This window comes from Equus quagga, chromosome 8 (genome assembly GCF_021613505.1).
Source record: "Equus quagga isolate Etosha38 chromosome 8, UCLA_HA_Equagga_1.0, whole genome shotgun sequence".
Taxonomy (NCBI): Eukaryota; Metazoa; Chordata; class Mammalia; order Perissodactyla; family Equidae; genus Equus; species Equus quagga.
The window spans coordinates 50,173,213-50,191,123 of record NC_060274.1 but is presented as its reverse complement, the minus strand read 5'-3'; positions in this window follow the sequence as shown (position 1 = coordinate 50,191,123).

Genomic DNA, 17,911 nt, shown 5'->3' with positions numbered 1-17,911 from the left:
TGTGGATGAGCTCAGAACCCTGACACCTAGGTTCCTTGAACTCTCTGGGCCAACAGAGAAGCTCACTCTCTCTTTGTAGAGGAGCAGGGACACCCTTTGCTTGCAGACCCTGTGAAGACCTCACCTGAGAGGTGCTTTGCAAGATGACGTTTGTCCTCTTTTAGATCTACCCTCAACACCCTTCGTTCTCTCTAACAATTACAATCAAATCACAGCACAGTCTGAACAGGAAAATCCAGTCTCTGCCCTAGGAAGAAATTACTTGTACTCAAAAATAATTGTCCCTGAGATACATATGGAGGCTGGAGCTGGGAGAACGCATGTTGGAATGAATCTTGAGAGAGTAAAACAGGAATTTAAGACTCAATGGGGAAAATTCACTTGCATGGCAGCACTTATTCATGACTTGGGTTCAACAACCTTCCAAGGACAACTAGAGTGAATCCTAATACACTCTTGGGATGGCTTCTTGAAGCTTGGATATGGCAAATGAGATGGAGCTGCTGCACTGCTTCAGCATAGTATTGGAAAAGGGAACAAAAGACTCAGGAAGATGGAAATGATAAAATGTATTTATGGTGTAGGACCAGAAGACATAGGATCTCACTAGGCTTCCCACGGGTGTCCTGAGGTTGCTCGCATCACTGAGGCAGTGAGGAATATACTGTGAGGGGGAGGCAAGGAGGTTACAGCATCTTCAGGAATTTCTGTGATGATTGTTCTCTGGAATTGGTGGTAGGACATACTGCCATAGACAGAGGCTCATAGTATTGATGGGGATGATGGTATTGTTGAATGGCAGGGTCAAGTGGTGGCACTTAGTTATCAGAGGCACAGTGGCTATAACTACAATAATTACAGCAATTAGCAGCAATGTTGGAGCGCAATTTAGGGTGCCTTGCCTGCAAGGATCTGTTCTGAGGAGTGAGATAGGTTTCTAGGATGTTGCTTGATTTTCTTCAAAGTGGAAAAACACCAGATATCCATCAAATATCAAATGAATGAATGGCTGTTGTATAATCTTATAATGGAATTCTCTTCAGCAATGAAAATGAACAACCCTAGCTACATGCAATAACATGAATGAACAGACAATATTGAGCAGAAGAAGCCAGACACAAAGAATAAATATTAAATGGTCCCATTTAGATGAAGTTCAAAAAGCAAGCAAATCTAAATTATGACAAAATAAAGGAGAGAAATCATATGATCGTCTCAATAGATGCAGAAAAATCAGATAATAAATTTCAACATTTCTTAGCAAGATAGGAATAAAATGCAACCTATAGCAACGAACATATTTAGTAGTGAAATATTGAAAGTTTTTTCTTTAAATTGGATTACCACTACTAGAAGTCCCTAGCCAGTAAAATAAGGCAAGATAAATAAATAAAATATATAAAGATTGGAAGGGAAGACGTAAAACTGTCATTATTTGCTGACAACATGATAGTGTATGTAAAAAATCTAAAAATACTATAGATGAACTATTAGAATTAAGGAGTAAATTTAGCACAATTGCTAGATAGAATTAAATATGAAAAACACAATTTTACTCCTGTATACCATTAACAATTAGAAAATGAAATTAAAAGTGATATTATTTATGATAACATCATAAAACATCAAATATCTAGGAATAAATCTAACATAAAATGAGCAAGCCTTCTACACTGGAAACTTTAAAACAGCATTGAGAGAAGTTAAAGAAGACATAAATAAGTAAAGCTAAATATTTTGTCCTTGGTTTGAAAGATTGGATGTTATTACAATGTCAATTTTCTGTGAATTGATTAAATTGATTCAATCTTTATTTTAAAAAGCCAATAGGTGTGTGTATGCATATATGCAAACTGATAGGTTAATTCCAAAATTAATAAAGAATTTTAGTCCCAAGACAAACTGGAAGAAGCATTTAAAATTTTGAAAGGGGGCTAGCCCAGTGGCGCTGCAGTTAAGTTCGCACATTCCATATCTGCAGCCCAGGGTTTGCCGGTTCGGATTCCGGGTATGGACCTGTGCACCCCTTGTCAAGCCATGTTGTGGCAGGTGTCCCACATATAAAGTAGAGGAAGTATGGGCACAGATGTTAGCTCAGGGCCAGTCTTCCTCAGCAAAAAGAGGAGGCTTGGCAGCAGATGTTAGCTCAGGGCTATTCTTCCTCAAAAAACAAAAACTGAAAAATTTATACTCTGGATATCAAGACAATGATTAAGTGAGAGTAATTAAAAGGATGTGCCATTTGTTCAAAGCTAAACCAAGTGAACAGAATAGAGAGTACAGAAATAAACCTAATATATACAGTTATTGGATTCGTATAAAAGATATTACTGGAGAGCAGTGGGGAAAGGAAAATAAATGGTGCTGGAATAACTGCATATCCTTAAGAAAAAGATTTAAGCTTAATCTCACACTGTGAAGTAATGGGAAATACACATATTGGCCTCTGCCTTCAGTTCCTGGCACAGAGCTCCCTAAAACTCTTCTAATTTTCTACATGATAAGGGCACCAGGCGTGTCTTCTAATATTTGGTCTTTGACCCTGGTTCCTGACACAGAACTCCTAAATCTCTTGGATTTTCCTGGGTGACAGAGCATCTTTTGTTATAAATAAGATGACTTTTGGTGTGCTCCTGGATGGGAGCTGGTCACCAGAAAGAGCAAGCCATGATTAGAAGTTTGGAACATTTAGCCCCACTTCCATCCTCCAGGAAGAGGAGAGAGGCTGGAAATGGGCTTAATAATTGATCATGCCTATGTGATGAAGCCTCTTCCAAAATCCCCAAAATAGGAGGTTCAGGGAGCTACCAGAAACAGGAACACATCTATATGCCAAGAGGGTGGTGCATCCCAACTCTATGGGGACAGAAGCTCTTATGCTTGGGACCCTTCCAGATCTCACCCTATGTATCTCTTCATCTGGCTGTTCATCTGTATTCTTAATCATATTCTTTATTATATAATAAACTAGTAAAGATAAGTAAGTTTTCCCTGTGTTCTGTGAGCTATTCCAGCAAATGATCAAATCTGAGCAGGGAGTTGTGGGATCCTCCAATTTGTAGCCAAGTTGGACAAAATTTGTGGGTAACCTGGGGACCTACTGCTTGCAATTGGTGTCTGAAGTGAGGGGTGGTCTTGTGGGGCTGAGCCCTAACCTATGGAGTCTGCACTAACTCTGGTTAGTGTCAAAACTGAATTGAAATGTAGAACACTTAGCTGGTGTCAGAAGGATTGTGAGTGTGAGAGTAAAGGAAAACACAATGAGTTGTTTTCTTAGACATACACTCTACACAAAATATAATATCCAAGTGGATTATGGACCTAATTGTGAAAAGTAAATCAACAAGATTTCTAAGGTGGTAACAAGAAAATGTGTCTGACTTCAGGGGTAGGGAAAATTTCCTTAAATATAAAAAGCATTAAATAATAAGAAAAAAGATTATAGAAAGAATACATTAAAACTAAGACATATTGAGAGTGAAATACAAGCCACTGAATCAGAGAAGATATTTGCAACACATATAACTGAAAAGGACTTGTATCAAAAACAAAAACTTCCTAAAAATCAATAAGAAAATGATGGACAACTCAATAGAAAAATGGGCAAGATATTTTAACAGCAACTTCATCAAGAGGATATACAAATGACCAGTAAACATATGAAAAAGTACTCACATTCATTAGTCATTAGGGAAATGCAAATTAAAACCACAAGGAAATTCTGCCACACACCCACTAGGATGGCTAAAAATAAATAGGCTGACAATAGCAAGTGATTGTAAGGATGTGGGACTCTCATACCCTGCTGGTGGGTGTATAAAAGGGTGCAGTCACTTTGGAAAACTGTTTTCCGTTATCTCTTAAAGCTGAACTTGTGCATACACTGGATCCCTGTAATTCTACTCTTAGGTTTAAACTCAACAGAAATGCATACATATGTCAAAATATGTGTACAAGAATGTCTATTGCATGGGGCTGGCCCAGTGGCATAGTGGTTAAGTTCACATGCTCTGCTTCGGCAGCTTGGGGTTCATGGGGTCAGATCCTGGGCATGGACCCACACATTGCTCATCAAGCCATGCTGTGGTGGCATCCCACATACAAAATAGAGGAATATTGGCATGGATGTTAGCTCAGGGGCAATCTTCCTCAAGTAAAGAGAGGAAGATTTGCAACACATGTTAGCTCAGGGTCAATTTTCCTCATCAAACAAAACAAAAACAAAACAACAAAAAAAGAGAATGTCTATTGCAGCATTATCTTTTATGGCCAAAAATTGAAAACAAATAAAAATTCCATCAATGTTATAATGAATGAATAAGTTGCAATATATCATACAATGGAATGCTATCCAGTAATTAGGATGAACTAATTACAGCTGCACACAATATAACACTATAAATCTTGCAAACATGATGTTGAGAGAAAGAAACCAGACACAAGAAATGTATACTGTATGATGCTATTATGTAAAGTTCAAATACAGATCAATCTAATCTGTGGTGTTAGAAGTCAGGATGGTAGTTGCCTTTGGAAATGAGTATAGGAAGACTGATTGCAAGGGGGCTAAAGAGGCCCTTGAGGTGCTGGCATGTCCGAGCTCTTGACCTCATTCTGATTTCATGATAGCTCTTTCGTGATAATTCATCATGCTCCGCACTTACATTATTCACTTTTCTGAATGTATGTTATTCTTCAATAAATGTGTTCCTAAGACAGGAAAGAAAAGTAATTTACTGATATATAAAATGTAAACATTCAAGAGTAGAACTAGCTTCAAGAGCAGTCAGATCTTGTTGCTAAGAAATCTTTATTAAGTGTGCAGGTGTAATATTGGCAGCATGCTAGGATGTTGAACCAGGATATGGCTAAGTGCCTTATATTTATGAAATTGGTCTTCCATCTTAGCCTTCCTTGCTTCTACCTTTACTCACACCCCATGGGTAATTTCATCCAAACCTATGATGTTAACTACTGCCTACAGGTCTAAATCTGTGAAACAGGTATAAATTAAGCAGTTAGAACAATTCTTTAGTCCTATTTAGTAAAGTGTAACACTTAACTTTTGTGGCAAGTAATTTATTGTAGTTCACATAAAATTGCATGACAAGTATTGTTTGTTTGATGAGCGGGCCTATGGATTGTAATTTGGTTACAATAGTTAGTAATGAGCTATATACCATCTTCTCCCAGTATGGACCACAGCTATTCCTTTCATCCTTTGAGGATTCTTCTAAGTAGTATAGTGCCCAAACTATCTTCTCAAGGATGTTTGTATGGCAAGCAGCCAGGCTGGGTAGAGATAGTATCTTTCTTGGGAGCAGAGGGCAGATTTGTTTACTATCCAGCATAATACAGATAATGTCTCCTTTGGGGAAAAGGGCAGGCAGGTTTGCTTTCAGTTTCCTTATTAAAGATAGGGGTTTCCCAAGCTTCGGGTTCTTTGTCTATGATGCAAACTGATAAACAAATGGCAAGCAATAGGATATATTGGAGTATATGAGGAAGCCATTTTGTGTAAAACTAACTTAGCCTGACCTGGTTTTTCCAAAAGGGCCTGACATGGCTGTTAAGCATGGATTGTATATCTGCTTTAAGCATTTGCTATATCAAAGGACAGGAACAAATGTCCTTAAGATAAGGTTGCAACTTCCCCCACACTGGCATTTCCTTAAGGATAAGCATCTCTCCCTAGGCTAGGAATTGATTGCTGGGCTCATCCTGTGATCACACAGATTGAGACAACAGACCTACTACCTGCTGTGTCCATCAAGACAGCCGACCTGATACTTGCTGTGTGAATTGTGGTGCCGGCTAGGCAATCTCATGACTGTTGTAAAAGGGAGATTCTTATCATATGTGATACATGCTCTTTGATGGTATACAACTACTCTGTACACCCCACTTCCTTGGTGCTCTTCCTTCCTTGGGGTAGGAAGGCCTGGGCTAGTCCTCAGATCCGCCTCATAATAAACTCACCCCAATTTTGATTTATAGATTGGTTATGGATTATTTGCATAGACATTTCTTGGCATAGTTGTGGCAAGATTTCAGAGAAACCCACTGGAGACCACCTGGAATATATACTGAACTGGCATTCAGTACCAATAAGGGCCCATTGAGCCCCCCTGGATCATTGCATTCTTCAGCTGACCATGGTGAGTTCTCCTGAAACCCAGACCTCTTTATCTTAAGTCAATGGTCCAGAGTCTATATGAGCTGTTTTAAAGCTTGAGACTAGGTGTCTTAAGGGGGTACTGGTATATACCCTAGGTAAGAGGAAAGTAGGGAGAAATTCCCAGGAAAGAGAAACCCAGGGGGCATTTCCTAGGCCAGGGGAGCCTAGGGAGAATTTTGGAGCAAATAGGGGAGGCTGGCCTTTTTAATTTGGCTTTAAATTGCAAAGAATTGTGTTTATATAAAGTCTGAACAAACTACTTGATAGAGAAATGAGAGACTGAACATGTTCAGCTCAGAAGAAAAGGGCCATTGCTCCACCTGTCTGAAAGGTGTTCTCAGGTGACTGAGAACCTTAGTGGGAGTTTTGGAGGGTGGAATTCGTCATGATATGTAGTGGTCCCATAGGGAACTCCACTATCATTCATGTCAATTAATTAAAAGCTTGTCTGGGGAAGCTTATATGAGGTTTGGTCACCTGAGCTCCAAGCCCCCACAGTGGTTTTAGCCTGCCAGTGGAAGAAACCAAGGTACTTAAGAGAGTGTTTATGACCTTTCTTTAGGGAGTAACACTCACAAGCAGCACACTTTGGACTTACTACACTGTCTCTAGGAGTTATTCAAACTTATAGCAAAACAAAACTAAACTAAAAGTGGGAAATTGAGCATCTAAAAAAAGCCCAATCAGTTCCTGAATGGGCAGCCTATCCTCTGGACTTCAGCTGGCTTCATGCTGAGACTTGCAATTGCTTAACTAAAGAGGAATATTCCCATCCCAGATTCCTAAGACTGAAAGAAAGAAAGAAAAAAAACGAGAAAAGAAGTTTTTGCAGAGGCAGTCTGCTATGAAAGCACCCTTGCCCAGAAATCTAAGGAAAATGTTTGTTGTATCTGTCTGTTTATATGTGAGTTTGTATGTGCATGTTATAAATGTGTAGTATTTTACCTCTGGATGGTATAATTTCTAAAGAGCTCTATTCAATTGACCTAAAGTAAACACTTACAAACTTTTTTTCTAAATGAGACTAACCCAAATGTCTTCAAGTTAACATGATATGAAATAATCTTTGGTAAATAAAAGCTTGTTTAAGTTTGTTGGTTTGATTAAAATAAGCATTTCCTTAAAGTTATCAGCATTGGATATGATGCAGATGTGCAGCCTTTATTCTACATATTTACTTGGTCAAACAAGCTAATTTTATCTCTATTACAAAACTGGTTAACAAAAATAATAACAAAATGATGGCTAATTTTGTCTAATGTCTCATGAAGTCTTGTAGGCACTCTAAATAATTATTGAGAACATGTAACTAAATGGATGTGAAAAAGGTGAGAGTTGGGTGAACTTTTAACAATGATTGTGTGTTATGGTGTATGTACTTAAAATAGCTTCCGAAACCTCTTTGGTAACTTGAAACTTTGAAGTTTTGTTAGGTTAATTTAAATGATAAAATTTCATTAAATATCTAGATCATCTCTAAATAAGATATAATATTAGACATTAATTATTAAATATGTTTATTTACTCTTGGCTTCTTATTACAGAGTAACTAAAAGGTGTTTAGGTCATAAGTAACCATGTCTTGTATTTTATTAAAAGATTGTACTATGGGGGCTGGCCCCGTGGCCGAGTGGTTAAGTTCGCGCACTCCGCTGCAGGCGGCCCAGTGTTTCAGCGGTTCAAACCCTGGGCACGGACATGGCACCTCTCATCAAACCATGCTGAGGCAGCGTCCCACATGCCACAACTAGAAGGACCCACAATGAAGAATATACAACTATGTACCAGGGGCTTTGGGGAGAAAAAGGAAAAAAATAAAATCTTTAAAAAAAAAAGATTGTACTATAAAGTAACATGTTTTTAGGAATTATAAAAGCTATTTATAAATTTGCCAAGCCACAAAATGCTAATGTAAAGTTTATAATTGCTTACTTCTTAGTTTTCACTAAAAATTAAGGTTTCTAAGGGTTAACAAAGTCTAATATATGTCATTAAAGCTACTAAAAATTAAGGCAAATATATATTCAAGGAAAGATGCATGTTTTCAGTAAAGAAGGTGTAAAGAATGGAAATGAAACTGACAGTTAGCCATTGATGATTAAGTAGCTGAGAACTCGTTTTTTTTCCTTTTTGCAATTAATGATTATAGCCTTGAGCTGTTTACCCACCCATTGTTAACTGTGCTGTTTAAGCAATGTGCTATCTGACTCCCACTAAGTTCCTATAGATAACATCTCCCAGAAGCCTATGTCACCATGGTAATGGGTGTTTGAGCTGTTTTTCAGGAATTAGAACACTTTGTACACTTCAGGCCAGTTGACATGACCAATTCATCAACTTGGCCAATGTAAATGTCTGATAAATGACCTTTTGATGTCAAGAGGCTAAAAAAAAAACTCCACCCTAAGATCATGCTCATGCTGCCATTTTGTGAAGATGCATCATTGAAGAGGCAGGAGGTCTGACTATACTTGCTCAGATCATCAATTATCTCACCTCCAATCATCTATCTCCACATTTCAGACCACCTTTCTTCCCTACCCCATATATGTCCCTGAGTCCCCATTTTCAGGGAAGCGGATTTGAGACTCATTCTCTCACTTCCTCACCTGGCTACCTTATGATAAAAATCCTCTCTTTGCTGCAATCTCATCATCTCAGTGTTTGGTTTTCTGGGTGGTGGGCAAAAACGAACCTGGTGTGGTAACAGAATTATTTTTGTTTGTTTGGTTAAGAAAGATAAATTTGTCCCAAAGTACTAGGAGAAAAAAAGAAAGGCATGAGACAAATTCTAAATGTACAAAGAAAGTGACAGAAGGTGGAAGGAAGTAAAACCCCAAGGAGTTGTATGCATGGTAAAGTCAGCTAAGATTAAAATAAATTTAATTAAGTGAAGAAGTTTTAATATCAGAAGTAAGCTGATACAAAAATTAGAATTTGCCTTTCCATAGAAAATTTAACAGTTCACCTAAAGGAACTGGAAAAAGAAGAACAAACAAAGTCCAAAATCAGTAGAAGGGAGGAAATAATAAAAGTCAAAGCAGGAATAAATGAAATAGAGATGAAAAAAATTTAAAAATCAATGAAGCCAAGAGCTGGTTCTCTGAAAAGATAAACAAAATTGACAAACGTTTAACTAGACTCAACAAGAAAAAAGAGTTAAGGCTCAAATAAATAAAATCAGAAATGAAAGAGAAGAAATTACAATGGACACCCCAGAAATACAAAAGGTCATAAGAGAATACTATGAAAAGCTATGCCAACAAATTGGATAATCTAAAAGAAATGGATAAATTCTTAGAATCATACAACCTTCCAAAACTGAATCAGGAAGAAATAGAGAGTTTGAATAGACCAATCACTAGTAAGGAGATCAAAACAGTAATCAAAAACCTCCCCAAAAATAAAAGTCCAGGGCCAGACAACTTCCCTGGTGAATTCTACCAAACATTCAAAGAACATTTAATACCTATCCTTCTCAAACTCTTCCAAAAAACTGAAGAGGAGGAGAAGCTTCATAACTCATTCTATAAGCCAACATTACCCTGATTCCAAAGCCAGACAAGGACATCCCCAAAAAAGAAAATTACAGGCCAACATCACTGATAAACATCAATGCAAAATTCCTCAACAAAATGCTAGCAAATTGAATACAACAATACATTTAAGAGACCATACACCATGATCAAGTGGGATTCATTCCAGGGATGCAGGGATGGTTCAACATCTGCAAATCAATCAACGTGATACACCGCATTAACAAAATGAAGAATAAAAATCACATAATCATCACAATAGATGCATAGAAAGCATTTGACAAGATAAAGCATCCATTTATTATAAAAACTCTGAATAAAATGGGTATAGAAGGAAAGTACCTCAACATAATACAAGCCATATATCACAAACCCACAGCCAACATCATTCTCAATGGAGAAAAACTGAAAGCTATCCCTCTAAGAACAGGAATCAGACAAAGATTCCAACTTTCATTAGTCTTGTTTGACATAGTATTGGAAATCTGAGCCAGCGCAACCAGGAAAAAAAAGGGATCTAACTTGGAAAAGAAGAAATGAAACTGTCATTATTTGCAGATGACATGATTTTATATATAGAAAACCCTAAATAATCCACTAAAAAATTTTTAGAAATAATAAATGAATACAGTAAAGTTGCAGGATAGAAAATCAATATACAAAAATCAGTTGTGTTTCTATACACTAACAACAAAGTAGCAGAAAGAGAAATTAAGAATACAATCTCATTTACAATTGCAACAAAAGAATAAATACCTAGGAATAAGCTTAACCAAAGAGGTGAAAGACCTGCACACAGAAAACTATAAAACATTATTGAAAGAAATTGAAGAAGACACAAAGAAATGGAAAGGTATTCCATGCTCATGGACTGGAAGAATTAACATAGTTAAAATGTCAATACTTCCTCAAAAAATCTACAGATTGAATGCAATCCTTATCAAAGTTCCAATGACATGTTTCACAGAAATAGAACAAAGAATCCTAAAAGTTATATTAAACAATAAAAGGCCCCAAATAGCCAAGAGAATCCTGAGAAAAAAGAGCAAAGCTGGAGGCATTGCACTCCCTGATTACAAAGTATGCTACAAAGCTATAGTAACCAAAACAACATGGTAATGGCACAAAAACATACATGCAGAGCAATGGAATGGAATCGAGCTGTCCATCCATGGACAGCTAATTTTCAACAAAGGAGCCAAGAACATGTAATGGAGAAAGGAAAGACTCTTCAATAAATGAAACTGGGAAAACTGGACAGCCACATGCAAAAGAATGAAAGTAGACCATTATCTTACACCATATGCAAAAATTAACTCAACATGGATTAAAGACTTGAATGTGAGACCTGAAACCACTAAACTTCTAGAAGAAAACATAGGCAGTACTCTCTTCAACATCGGTCTTACCAGCAGTTTTTCAAGTACCATGTCTGACTGGGCAAGGGAAACAATAGAAAAGATAAACAAATGGGACTACATCAAACTAAAAAGCTTCTGCACAGCAAAGGAACCCATTAACAAAATGAAAATACAACCAAAGAAATGGAAGGAGATATTTGCAAACCATATATCTGATAAGGGGTTAATAGCCAAAATATACAAAGAACTCACACATAACAACAAAAAAGACTAATGACCCAATTAAAAAATGGGCAAAAGATCTGAACAGACATTTCTCCAAAGAAGATATACAGATGGCCAACAGGCACATGAAAAGATGTTCAGCATCATTAACTATCAGGGAAATGCAAATCTAAACTACAATGAGATATCACCTTACTCCCATCAGAATGGCCATAATTAAAAAGACAGGAAACAACAAGTGTTGGAGGGGATGTGGAGAGAGGGGAACTCTCATATAGTGCTGGTGGGAGTGCAAACTGGTCCAGCCAATATGGAAAGCAGTATCAAGATTCCTCAAAAAATTAAGAATAGAACTACTACATGACACAGCTATTCCACTGCTGAGTATTTATCCAAAGAACATGAAAACACGAATGCATAAAGATATATGCACCCCTATGTTCATCACAGCATTATTCACAATAGGCAAGACTTGGAAGAAACCTAGATGGCCATCAAGGGTCAAATGGATAAAGATGTGGTATATGTACACAATGGAATACTACTCAGCTATAACAAACGATGAAATCCAGCCATTTGTGACAACCTGGATGGATCTTGAGGGTATTATGCTAAGTGAAATAAGTCAGAGCGAGAAAGTCAAATACCATATGATCTCACTCATAAATAGAAGATAAAAACAACAACAAGCAAACACAGAGAAACAGAGATTGGATTGGTGGTTACCAGAGGGGAAGCGGGGAGGGAGGAGGGCGAAAGGGGTCATTAGGCACTTGTGTGGTGATGGATTGTAATTAGTCTTTGGGTGGTGAACATGATGTAATCTACACAGAAAATGAAATATAATCATGTACACCTGACATTTATATAATGTTATAAACCAATGTTACTGCAATAAAAAGAAAAACCTGAAGAATTTGGCTTTCTCTTTTAAAAGGGATAATTTTCTTAAACTCTCAGTCTGCTCTTGATAAAGAGCTTCTAAAAGGTTTTTCTTTCTTTGAGTAGATCTACCTAAAAGACAGAAGATCTGTTTTGTTAAAATAATTTCCTATGTTCAAAAAGACTGAGGTCTCTCTATTAAGATTTTTTGACTGTTTTAACTCTCTGTTTGCCTTGACTCTTTCTGTTGTCACTTTGGTTAAATGGATAACTAAGCATTGTTTCACAGCAACCCTTGTTTCATGGTGACAAGATCAGCAACCCCTTAATCTTGTTTGAAAAAGTGTTTTAAAATCTGTTGATATTTTTGACAAGCTTTCCATTATTCATATCCTAAATGAAGTCTTTATTTTGACTTTCTTCCTTGAGAACTTTCAGAGGGCCTCTGGGACTTCTAAAGAAATTTGTTCTCCCTTCCTATAAAGGGGAAGATACTAATTAGGCTTGTTTGGTATGCTAAATTGCATGGGAAGCATTTTCAAGTAAATCATGATAAAACTTTTTAGGTTATATTGTGTAGGTAAATATTATTCATTATTTTAATCCTTCTACGGTGCTTCCAACATCACAAGAGGAAAAGACCACAACTGCATTCTATTATTTAATTGGTTTACAGATAGGTCTTAATTAAATTATAAGAAAGGATGTTATCAAGCTGGATAAGCTGTCCAGCCTCAAGAATGCCTGCTACTTTCTATTAACTCAGCTAACCTAGTAAAGGATTTCCTTCTATAGGCTCAAGAAATTGCCATGGAATAAAAGACATAAAGGTGGCAACAAAAGGGGAAAAATAATACTTTTGGAAACTTTCTCCCACAGTGGCTCATAAAGCCTATACTCATTGTGCTAAATGCCCAAAATATAATCTAGGAAAAAGAATTGCAAGGCCATTTTCCCCTTCCTATGGGACCCTTTGAGGTATGGCAATTGGCCTTTGTCCAAATGCTGCTATTTCAAGGATAAATATATCGTGTAGTGATCTGTATATCCTCACATTGGGTTGAGGCCTTTCCTTCAGAAGAGCGATGGCTTTAGATAAACTGTTATTGAAAAGGATAATTCCTGTTTGAGGAATACTTACTGAGTTACACAGTGACCAGGGAACTCATCTCACTGAACAAATAATTAAATCTATTTGTAACTTTTGGCCAATAATGCAGCATTTCCACTGCACTTACCATCCCCAAAACTCAGGATGGGTGGAAAGAACTAATGGCATAATCAAAACTCAATTGGCAAAGCTTTCAGAAGCATTTACTCTGTCATAGCCAAGAGCTCTTCTGCTAGTGTTCCTTAATCTTAGATCTACCCTCTTGGTAAACATCAGCTGTCCCCTTTTGAAATAATAAGACAGCCTATGCAATTAGATGAGGAAATATGTGAACGAACTTTGCCTAAGAGAGATATATTACATTGTTGTCAGGGTCTCATTGAGATGCTTAAAAGAAATGAAAGGCTGGTAGCTGATTCTTTTCACAGACAGCTCCCAGACCTTAACGATCACAGGACTATAACCTGGAGAATTTATTTATCAGAAGCGGCATCAAATAAAAGAGTCTTTGTAGCCCTGTTGTAAAGTATCATACCGGGATGAGAAGAAGACAGCATCTGTGGTAGACAGCTGTCCCAAGACTCTGGACCAGGCCTGTTCCCAACCTTATATCCCCTCATTTGAACCTTTGTTATGCTTAAACTGTATCCCTGTTTTATAATTGTTCCATTTAAGGTTTTAAAATAGTATCATACTTAAAGTTATTGATTTGGAACAGACTGGTTTTGAAGGCCAGCCATTTATCAGGTGGTTCCTAATGGAACTCAGTGGTTATGTGGAACAAATCTCTGGCCTTGGCTTCTGCCTGGATGGCTAAAACACTGCACCCTGAATTTCCCTTGGAAGCAGGGAAGGATTTGAACTGAGCTAACACCTATTGCCAATCTTCCTCTCTTTAAGGCCAGATGGGCTCATTCAGTGTTCCACTGGTATGGCCACCAAGCAGCTATATTTGTTCCTTCTTTGGGGCTAGAAGATGTCATTATCACATATGGAAGCCCTGACTAAATTTACTCAGCAAGCCATTAATGATATTCAAGCAGGACTAGCCTTATTAAATACTAAAATGTCTTTAATGAAAAAGGCTGTCCTTCAAAATAGAATGGCTTTAGATATTTTAACTGCATCCCAATGTGGTACATATGCAATCACTCAAACTGAATGCTGTGCTTTTATACATGATGAATCTTCCAATGTGTCATCTCTGCTAAAGCAAATGAAAAGAAAAAAGCAGGTGAATGCCTTAAGTGATCCTATAACCGTCTTGATTTATTTGTTTGGCTCCCTTCCAGTATCAGTTTCCTTTTTTGATCCAGATTGAAATTCCTACTTGCATTACTTCTTGGAATTCTTGTACTAGTTCTAATATTCAAACTAATTGCTGTTTTCTTTAGTGACTGTTCTAAGATTGGCATACAAGTTAGAGTAATGTTTGCTTAGTGACTTGAGATGGTTGATTGATCTTATGACCCTGGATGAATTTTCTTTTCTGATAAGGACTATGCCTAAGAACTCATTTTAAACTAGTGTTTTCAAATATGTTGAATTATTATCATTGTTACCATACTTGTTCTATAAGTGTGAACAATGCAAACATAAAGAGTCATAGAAAAGCACATGTACAATGTTTGTGCAACAATCTAAAATTAATTGAAAATTATATAACCTATGAAATCCTTCCCCTGTTAATATATATTTCTGTGCTTGTCTGACTATTTATCCCAAACATGGACCACTGGGAAAATAAATGAGATAAAAGCCTAGCACCAAGGGACATGATGGACTCAGGGCAGGCAGCAACCACCCTGGTGCCAGGGACAGTATTTTGATAATCAATGCTTTCTATCAAAAGGTTATGGATAAAAAGGGGAAAAATGACAAACAAATGGCAAGCAATAGGAATATTGGAGTATATGAGGAAGCCATTTGGCATAAAACTAATTCGGCCTGACCTTGTTTTTCCAAAAGGGCCTGATATGGCTGTTAAGTATGCATTGTGTATCTGCTTTAAGCATCTGCTATGTCCCAGAGACAAGAACAAATGTCCTTAAGATAAGGATGCAACTTCCCCCACACTGGCATTTCCTTAAGGATAAGCATCTCTCCCCAGGCTATAAATTGATTGCTGTGCCCACCCTGTGACCACCCAGCTTGAGACAAGAGACCTGCAACCTGCTGTGTCCATCAAGACAGCACACCTGCTACCTGCTGTGTGAATCACTTGTGCTAGCTAGGCAATCTCATGACTGTTGTAAAAGGAACATTCCAATCATATGTGATACATGCTCTTTCATTGTATGTAACAAGTCTATACACCTCACTTCCTTGGTGCCCTTCCTTCCAAGGAAGGCTAGTTCTCAAATCTGGCTCACAATAAACTCACTCCAATTTTGATTTACAGATTTGTTATGGAATATTTGCATCAATAAAATCCATGGCAAGAACAACATCCACTTGGTTGCCCCCTCATTACCCTATGGAGCAAGAGGCACTGATGAAACATGAAGCTCATGCTGTCTGCTGTGCCCTGAGTAATGAAGTTCTTTGTCTCTGACCCAGGAGTCTCATGTCTTCTGCCAGCATCCATGAAACTATGGCTGGCTAATTTACTAGCTTGAAAGTAGAATAAACTCTCAGACCTTTTGTAATTCTTGAAAGAGATAAACTTGGTTTCATCTAATGCTGCTACTATGTTGCACCACAATCTAAAACTGATATTCTGAGTTTAACAATAAGATAAGTTCTCAAATATAGTAGGCATAAATGCATGTTAGACAGTGACAAAATAATTCCATTTATTCATCTTTTGGCCGGCCAGGGGCGTGGACTTAACTCTATCACCTCCCAAGTAGTCCAGGAGCCCCATCTTCTATTTGGGACTAAGAGCCGTACTCTTGGTCTGTGCTTGTTTACAGGAGAGGAGGTTGTTCTGCCTACCAAACACGAACCAGAGTAACTCTAGATGAGATGCGCAATGGGTGTTGAATGGGTTGCTGATAGTCCTCCAGAGACGGCCCGAAGAATGATAACTCAGCACTGAGTTCTCTTGTGTGCACTTCTAAGAAATGTTCTTGATCAACCTCCAACATTGAAGAATGAGGTATTTCCATTTCTTCCTCCCATAATCCTCATAGTCTCTGCCCCCTCTTTTTTGTTTTTTATTTTTCACCTTAGGCTTTGATCTAATCTTTGACACAAAGAAGAAACTTTCTCCTCCAAGTATGCCCCCCAGGAAGAACGTTTTGTTTCTATTTTTACTTAGTAGACTCACTTCTTGGGCACGTGATGGTGAGTGATAGAGAGAGGAGACTCTCAGGTACATTTGAAAAAACGTAATGTATTTGTGTAAAGATGGAGGATACACATTAATTTTTAGGTGCATTTTCCAGTCACATTTGCATTTCCAATCCAGAATTTTCTCTGACCCTTAGAGCCACTTATTCAACTGTATAAAGTGCATCTTCACTTGAATGCCCTACAGGAATCTAAAGCTCAACATGTTGGAAATGCAGCTCATTGTTTTCTCCCTTTGTGGTCTCTGTCCCAGTGATTGACATTTAGGCCCATTCAAAGTAGATTGTGTGTCAGCTCTTATTGAAAGAAGGTGATTAGAATGCTAATGTCAAGTTCTCTTTGAATCTTCTGAGTGCAAAAGGGAACTAAACAACAAATGTAGTACTTGATGCCCAAAACTTTGTTTTTAATACTGAAAATGAAAGACACACAGAGAGTATTTTTCCACTTGAGAGGATTTACACATATTTTACTTATCTCAAGTTGCAACTAATAGTACTAATGATACTCTCTGTAACTCTCCTCAGTGACTACAGACAGGATTATAGTATGAGGCTATTTTGATTTTCAGAAGCAAAAAAAGGGAAAAGATTTGCCCTAAGAAAGACTGTGTTCATCACTACTTATCTCTACTTATAGTTCATGCCATTGATAACATTAAAAGTAGCATGTATTTTCAGATTTCAGTCAAGAAGTATACCCTATTAGAAATTCCATCCCATGGGGTCGGCCCAGTGGCCCAATGGTTAAAGTGCACTCGTTCCGCTTCAGAGGCCTGGGATTCGCCGGTTTGGATTCTGGGTGCGGACATGGTGCTGCTTGGCATGCCATGCTGTGGTAGGCGTCTCACATATGAAGTAGAGGAAGATGGGCACAGATGTTAGCTCAGGGCCAGTCTTCCTCAGCAAAAAGAGGAGGATTGGCAGCAGATGTTAACTCAGGGCCAAACTTCCTCAAAAAAAAAAAAAAAAAGAAAGGAAATTCCATCCCCCAAAATATATTAAGGAAATGTCTGCATTGATTTACAGTCTGCTGTGAATTATCGTTTTTAACATGATCAATCTACTATAGCTAGGAGAGCTGTTTGAACTTTGCCTTTACCAATGCTTGCCAATAGACACTGCCTTTGGTTTTGATTTTAAAAAAAAGATCCTACAAACAATATATTGTGAATATAAAAAATATCATACTAAGGTGTTCTCGCCTCAGCGTAAAGGCGATAAAACAGAAGAGTCTGGAGACACCCTAGGTCAGTAACTTGTACTTCACTCTTCAGGGGGAAACTCCAAACACAGGAAAAGTGAGTAAAAGCCAAGCAAATTCT